Genomic DNA, 8407 nt, shown 5'->3' on the forward strand with positions numbered 1-8407 from the left:
TGACCTTTTTTGGCTCTTGATCTTTACTTCTGTGATACTGGTTAATCTTTTTGTCAATGTTTTTTTTATATTAATAGAAAAGCATACATAACTTGTTAAATTATTGATTTATCCATTAAGAGACAAATTGAATTGAAAAATTCTATTTTATTGGGAATCTCGTTGTCTTTTAGGAATAATTATCAGGGTCATTTAATTTTCTTTTATCTTTTTTAAATATATTGGATAAATTTACTATGTAAAACTAAGAAATATTAGTGATTTTTAAATTATTTGTACTTATAAAAATTAAATAAAAGATATATTAGTAATTAATGTATCACGTCATAAAAATATTCTGGAGAGAGATCATTAACAAAAAGGCTAACCAATCTCACAAAATTAAATATCAAAGATCGAAATGGATATTTTTTATTGGAGATATCGTTGTCCTTCAAAGAACTAATCGAAAACGGAATGGGTATTTGTTCCTTTAATTTCTATTGGGATATAATTATAATTTTTTAATAGATAAAATATGTTTTTTATCCTTAAATTTTGGTTTTTTTCTTTTAAAATACGCCAACATTTAATTGTTTCAATTTTACTCTCAATGTTTAAATTAAGTTTTAATTTCACTTCTACTGTAATTTTTAACACTCAATCGTTAGTCAACATTTTTTTTCAATTTTACCCTTAATTAAAACTCAACTCAATGTCAATTCCAACCGTGACAAATCTAACCTAATCCTAACCAAATTCAACATATTCCCCAATCTTTTAACCTTCACTAAACCCCTCCCCAAAGGTTCAAATGCGTTCTTCATGTTTTCAAGATCTGCAATGATATCACCAAATTAGGAGCGAAGAGTAAAGAGGCAATTGAGATTTTATTTAAATTAGTGACAAGAAAAAAGACAAATTCAACACATTCCAAATCAATAAAGTTACTTGCCTTCATCGAGTCCAAACACTAATGCGAGTGTAAACTCTGGGTAATTAGTGAATAATTAATCAATAAATTAATTATTATTTAAAAAATTAAATTTTAGAGTTTAAAAAAATAAAAATAATTAAAATATAAATTTTAACACTAATTTTAAATATTTTGACCTAAAATTGAATTAAATGGACCAAACTGATTGAACCGAGCCCATATTAAGCTCAAGTCCCAACCTACTAACATATTAATGAAAGAGCTAAGCTCTTCTTTCCCCTTCTGTTTGATGAAACAAGCTGAAACTTACATGACGAGAAAGGAAGAACATTCAAAGCCTTAGTCCAATTTCATTTCACCATAACTTTCAATCCGGAGTTCCAATCGCGGCACCTTTTACGATCACGCGACCGCCGTGTCAAACTTTACAAAGTCCACCAAAAAATTTGGTAAGTACCTCACTATTTCTTGCTCGCGCGCACTCTCTCCTAAATTTTGAATTTGAGGTTTTGATTTTGAGAGATTATGTGATTTTGGTGTTTAGGATCAAATTAGCCTTGTGGACTTACCGAGTCTTGTCCCAAATTTCTATTGGTAAGGTGAGAAACCACTAACTCTTGTAAATCATTAATAACTATGAACCCTAAGTTGATTTTGAGTAACATTGTTTGGTATTAGACTGTATATATGTGATTTGGAACCAAATTAGGGGTGTTGAAAGCTTGACGTTGGACCTTGGAGGTTGTGTTTTCTATTTGGTGTACGTTTGAAGCCTTTCATGGTTGTGGAGCGGTGAAAATTGAGGTGTTATGAGCATTAGGGAAAAATTGGCTAAGGTATGATTTTGTTTTCTCATAGATAACATATAATGTTTCATTAAAACGTAGGCTAGATGACCATAGGATAAGCTTGGATTGAATTTGGTCGTTGATGCGATTAGTGAATAAATGTGTATATATATGCAATTGATTTGAGATTTGATATGTGAGTTGTGGATGTATTATGATTAGTAGTGATATAGACTGAGTTTTTTGGAAAAGCATGTATGGAGTTGTTAAATAATGAAATGGTTTTGGATGTTGATAGTGAATGGTTGGATTTTTTATAGAACGAATGTATATGTATGTCTCTAATAAGTATGATGTTGGATTAATTAGTCAAATGGTGGATTTTGGTGCAAATATTGAATATGTGTATATGTGATGAATATAATGTGAAATTGGTAATGAAGAGAGTGGGTATCTTGAGTGGCTATATGATTGATGAGTAATGAGTTAATGTTAGATGAGTAATGATAATGTTTGAAATGGTTTTGTTTAGATCGATTTTGATTTAGTTTAGAAAACTTGAGTTTTGAGTTTTTGGTGAAAAGTGATTTTTAACCAACTTCGTCGGATCATAACTTGAGCCTTGAATTTTAGATTTGAATGAATTTTCTTTTAAATTAAAGATAATTTTAAGATCTTTAAAACGGTTTAAAGCTTGTGAAAATCAAAGTTTTGTAGACGAAATTATGAATGTCGAAAATTAGGTGTAAAAAATAGTTTTTATGACTTAACAGCTTTTGAAAAAAAAGAGGAGTCGCATACGCGAGCATACACACGCGATGCGAGATTCATTCACTGCCTTGATATCTAGCATACGCGGACCTGAAAAATTGGATGCTCACATACGCGAGCAGTATATGTGACACGAAAGTCCCCTCCTGTTTTGAAATCTCACGTACGTGGACATAATCTCGCATATGGAAGGGTCTTGCGAAGTGTTAGCTGAAGTAAAGAGGCGTTGGTAACGTTGAATGAGACGAGATTGATGAGGATGATGGGAAAAATGATGATTTGTAATTAAATAAGATATATGTGATTGGGTAAGATGCAGTGGCGTCTTCCACTTGCTCCGAGTAAGAGATGAGGAAGAAGAATGATGAGAACTAAGTTTAATTATGAATTTCAAATGAATATGAATGAATTGAAGTGATATTGCAAATGAGAATGAATTTCTGATTGAGATCTGGGTAAGATGCAGTGGTGTTACCCACTTGCTCCGAATAAGAGTCAAAAAGTCCGGTAAGATGCAGTGGTGTTGTCCACTTTCTCTAGAAAGAGTTTGAGACTCCAGGTAAGATGCAAGGGTTGAGTTCTGTTGTCGCATGCTTGATGAGCGGATAATTTATACGCTTTTTGACATTGTTTTTAGGTAGTTTCTAGTATGTTTCAGTTACTTTTTAATATATTTTTATTAGTTTTTATGAAAAAATCACATTTCTGGACTTTACAATGAGTTTGTGAGTTTTTCTGTGATTTCAGGTATTTTCTGGCAGGAACCTGAGCAAAAATCTGATTCAGAGGCTGAGAAAGGACTGCAGATGCTGTTGGATTCTGACCTCCTTACACTCGAAGTGGATTTTCTGGAGCTACAGAGACCCAATTGGTGTGCTCTCAATTGCGTTAGAAAATAGACATCTTGGGCTTTCCAGCAATGTATAATAATCTATACTTTTTTCGAGATTTGATGGCTTAAACTTGCGTTAAAACGCCCACCAGAGACCCTTTTCTGGCGTAAAACGCCGGAACTGGCACCAAAGTTGGAGTTAAACTCCAAGGATGGTCTATGCACATGAAAGCTTCAAGGCTCAGCCCAAACACACACCAAGTGGGCCCTAGAAGTGGATTTCTGTACTATCTACTCATTTTCTGTAAACCTAGTTTACTAGTTTAGTATAAATAGCACTTTTTACTATTGTATTCGAAGTCTTTTGACCTTTTGGGAGTACTTCGAACCCTTTTTAGAGGCTGGCCATTCAGCCGTTCCTAGACCTTTTGTTCTTATGTATTTTCAACGGTGGAGTTTCTACACCTCATAGATTAAGGTGAGGGGCTCTGTTATTCCTCATGAATTAATACAAGTACTATTATTTTTCTTTGAATTCACGCCTACTTCTCCTCCAAGATATACTCTTGTACTTAATTAAGTTAAGTTAGATTGAAGGGGTGACCTGTGATAATCACCCACTATCTTCAGTACTCGCTTAGCCAAGATCCGCGTGCCTGACAACCACAAGCGGTCTACATGATGTTCAACGTAGTCATTGGATGCCAGCTGGAGTATATTCTCTTGGGTCTCTGATCCATGCATCTGACTAGCATCTCCTGACAATAAAGCATTCAAATCAGTGAGATTAGAACCTTTGTGGTATAGGCTAGAAATGATTGGCAACATTCCTGAGATCCAGAAAGTCTAAACCTTGTCTGTGGTATTCCGAGTAAGATCTGGGAGGGGATGACTGTTACGAGCTTCAAACTCGCGACTATTAGGCGCAGTGACAGTGTGCAAAAGGATCAATGGATCTTATTCTGACATAAGTGAGAATCGACAGATGATTATCCCTGCTTTGAGAACCGTAGCTGGACCATTTTCACTGAGAGGACGGATGGTAGCCATTGACAACGGTGATCCACCAACTTACAGCTTGCCATGGAAGGGAGTGCGCATGATTGGACGAAGACAATAGGAAAGCAGAGGTTCAGAAGCAACAAAACATCTCCGAACGCTTATCTGAAATTCCCACCAATGAATTACATAAGTATCTCTATCTTATTTTATGTTTTATTTATCTTTTAATTATCAACACCTCATAATCATTTGAATCCGCCTGACTAAGATTTACAAGATGACCATAGCTTGCTTCAAGCCGACAATCTCCGTGGGACCGACCCTTGCTCACGTAAGGTATTACTTGGACAACCCAGTGCACTTGCTGGTCAGCTATGCGGAGTTGTGAAAAGTGTGAATCACAATTTCGCATACCAAGTTTTTGGCACCGTTGCCGGGGATTGTTTGAGTTTGGACAACTGACGGTTTATCTTGTTGTTTAGATTGGGTAATTTTTATTTTTTTATTTCAAAAAAATAAAAAATAATATGCATTGTGTTCTTATGTGATCTTTAAGTTGTTCTTGACGATTTCCTTTGTCTAATCTTATGATTTTCCTGTTTTGTGTTTTATGTTGTTTTTCATATGCATTTTCAAAATCATAGTTTTTGAACATTCAAAATTTCTATGTTTGGTGTCTTGCATGTCTTTCTTTTCTTAAAAACTTTTCAAAAATATGTCCTTGATGTTCATCATGATCTTCAAAGTGTTCTTGGTGTTCATCTTGACATTCAAAGTGTCCTTGCATGCATTACTTGTTTTGATTTTGCATTTTATGTTTTATTTCATTTTGTTGTTTTTCTCTCTCTTCATTAAAAATTCAAAATCCAAAATATATATTTTCAAGTAAATAATACAGAGAAATGAAGATTCAAAACATAAGGCAGAAGAATCACAGAAAAAAAGAGCTCACTGGCGTCAAAACGCCAGTAAAGAGGCACTTTGGGCGTTAAACGCCAAAATGGCTATCATTCTAGGTGTTTAACGCCAGTAATGGTATCATTCTGGGTGTTAAACGCCAGAATGGGCAGCGTTCTGGGCATTTAACGCCATAACAGGCAACATTCTGGGCATTTAGAAAAACGCCCAGTAAAGAAGGATTTCTGGCGTTTAACGCCAGCTAGGATACCTGGCTGGGTGTTAAACGCCCAAAGAGGTAGCATTCTGGGCGTTAAACGCCAAAATGGATAGCATCATGGGCGTTTAATGCCAGGATGACACAAGGGAGGTGATTTTGTTTCAATTCAATTTTTTCAATTTTTCATGTTTTAATTCATAACTTTTTGCATCAAACATATTTTAAACTTTCATTTTTTTTTTCATTTTTCTTTTAATGTTTTTGAAAATCTTCAAACTAATTTTTCAAAAATCTTTTTCTTAATCTTATCTCATATTTTCAAAAATATCTTTTTCTTGTTAGTCAAGTCATCAATTTTAAAAATCATATCTTTTTAAAATCAAATCTTTTTCAATCATATCTTTTTAAAACTCAAATCTTTTTCAATCATTTTTTTCAATCATATCTCTTTTAGTTTGATTTCAAAATCTTTTTTTCTAACTTCTTACCTTTTCAAAATTATTTTCAAATCTTTTTCAACTAATTACTATTTCTTATCTTTTTCAAAACCACCTAACCACTTTTCCACTTTCAATTTTCGAAAATCACTAACCACTTTTTCAAAAATCTTTCTAATTAACTAATTATTTTAGTTTTAATTTTCGAAAACCCTCTCTCTCTCATCTCTTTTTATTTATTTGCTAACACTTTTCTTCTACTTATAATTCGAACCTTCTCTCTCCCTCTGTGTTTAAATTCTTCTCATTCTCTCTCTACCTCATTCCTCTATTCTTCTTTTCTTCTGACACATCAAGGAATCTCTATACTGTGACATAGAGGATTTCACTACTCCCTTTTGTTCTCTTTATTTTTATATAAGCAGAAACAGGGATAAAAACATTCTTGTTGAAACTGATCCTGAACCTGAAAGAACTCTCAAGAAGAAGCTAAGAAAAGCTAAAGCACAACACTCCGGAGAGGACCTTACAGAGAATTTTGAAAAAGAAGTAGACATGTTAGCCGAACCCAACAACAATGCTAGAGATGCAAGTAAGATACTTGGTGACTATGCTACACCAGCTTCCAACTTCTATGGAAGAAGCATCTTAATTTCTGCCATTGGAGCAAACAACTTTGAGCGTAAGCCTCAATTAGTTTCTCTAATGCAGCAAAACTGCAAGTTTCCTGGACTTCCATCAGAAGATCCTCATCAGTTCTTAGCTGAATTCTTGCAGATCTGTGATATTGTTAAGACCAATGGGGTTGATCCCAAGGTCTACAGACTTCTGCTTTTCTCCTTTGCTATGAGAGATAGAGCTAGGACATGGTTGGACTCACAACCTAAAGAAAATCTGAACTCTTGGGAAAAGTTTGTCAATGCCTTCTTGACCAAATTCTTTCCACCTCAAAATATGAGTAAGCTCAGAGTGGACGTCCAAACCTTCAGACAAAAGGAAGGTGAATCCCTCTATGAAGCTTGGAAAAGATACAAGCAATTAACCAAAAGATGTCCTTCTGACATGTTTCTAGAATGGAACATCATATGTATATTCTATGATGATCTGTTTGAAATGTCAAAAATGTCATTGGATTATTCTGCTGGTGGATCTCTTCATCTGAAAACACCTGTAGAAGCCCAGGAACTCATTGAGATGGTTGCAAATGACCAGTTCATGTACACTTCTAAAAGGAATCCTGTGACTAATGGGGTGACTCAGAAGAAATGAGTTCTTGAGATTGATACTCTGAATGCCATATTAGCTCAGAACAAAATCTTGACTCAACAAGTCAATATGATTTTTCAGAATCTGACTGGATTGCAAGCTGCATCCGACAGTGCTAAAGAAGCCTCCTCTGAAGGAGAAGCTTATGACCCTGAGAATCCTGCAATGGAAGAGGTGAACTACATGGGAGAATCCTATGGAAACTCCTATAATCCTTCATGGAGGAATCATCCAAATTTCTCATGGAAGGATCAACAGAAGCCTCAACAAGGCTTCAATAACAATAATGGTGGGAGAAACAGGTTTGGCAATAGCAAACTTTTTTCATCATCTTCTCAGCAACAGACATAGAATTCTGAGTAGAGCCTCTCTGGCTTAGCAAATATAGTCTCTAATCTATCTAAGGCCACTCTCAATTTCATGAATGAAATAAGGTCCTCCATCAGAAATTTGGAGGCACAAGTGGGTCAGCTGAGTAAAAGAGTTACTAAAACTCCTCTTAGTACTCTCCCAAGCAATACAGAAGAGAATCCCAAAAGAGAGTGCAAGGCCATAACTATATCCAACATGGCTGAACCTAGAGAGAGTGAAAAGGCAGTGATTCCCAATGAGGAAGACCTCAAGGGACGCCCACTGTGGGAGAACCAAGGGAATCTGAGGCTCATACAGAGACTATAGAGATTCCACTGAACTTACTTTTGTCATTCATGAGCTCTGATGAGTATTCTTCCTCTGAACCAAAAATGTTGTTGAAGAGCAAGTTGCTCTGTATCTGGGAGCAATAATGAAGCTGAATGCCAAGTTATTTGGTAATAAGACTTGGGATGATGAACCTCCATTGCTCATCAATGAACTGAATACATGGATTTAGCAGACATTGCCTCAAAAGAAATCAGATCCCGGAAAGTTCTTAATACCTTGCATCATAGGCACCATGACCTTTGAAAAGGCTCTGTTTGATCTGGGGTCAAGTATCAACCTCATGCCACTCTCTGTAATGGAGAAACTAGGGGATCTTTGAGGTATAAGCTGCCAGAATCTCACTAGAGATGGCAAGCAAATCACTGAAACAGGCTTATGGACTTGTAGAGGATGTCTTAGTGAAGGTTGAAGGCCTTTACATCCCTGCTGACTTAATAATCCTAGACACTGGGAAGGATGAGGATGAATCCATCATTCTTGGAAGACCCTTCCTAGCCACAACAAAAGCTGTGATTGATGTGGACAGAGGAGAGTTAGTCCTGCAACTGAATGAGGACTACCTTGTGTTCAAGGCTC

General features: G+C 35.5%; 1 non-coding gene across 1 annotated transcript; it reads right to left on the reverse strand.

The window, feature by feature from the left end:
- Nucleotides 1-6823: 6823 nt before the first annotated feature.
- On the reverse strand, nucleotides 6824-6927 carry LOC112717320 (small nucleolar RNA R71). Its single transcript, XR_003160619.1, has one exon. It is a non-coding gene; the product is annotated as a small nucleolar RNA R71 (small nucleolar RNA).
- Between the last annotated feature and the right edge of the window lie 1480 nt (nucleotides 6928-8407).

This window comes from Arachis hypogaea, chromosome 1 (assembly GCF_003086295.3).
Source record: "Arachis hypogaea cultivar Tifrunner chromosome 1, arahy.Tifrunner.gnm2.J5K5, whole genome shotgun sequence".
In the NCBI taxonomy this organism is placed as follows: domain Eukaryota; kingdom Viridiplantae; phylum Streptophyta; class Magnoliopsida; order Fabales; family Fabaceae; genus Arachis; species Arachis hypogaea.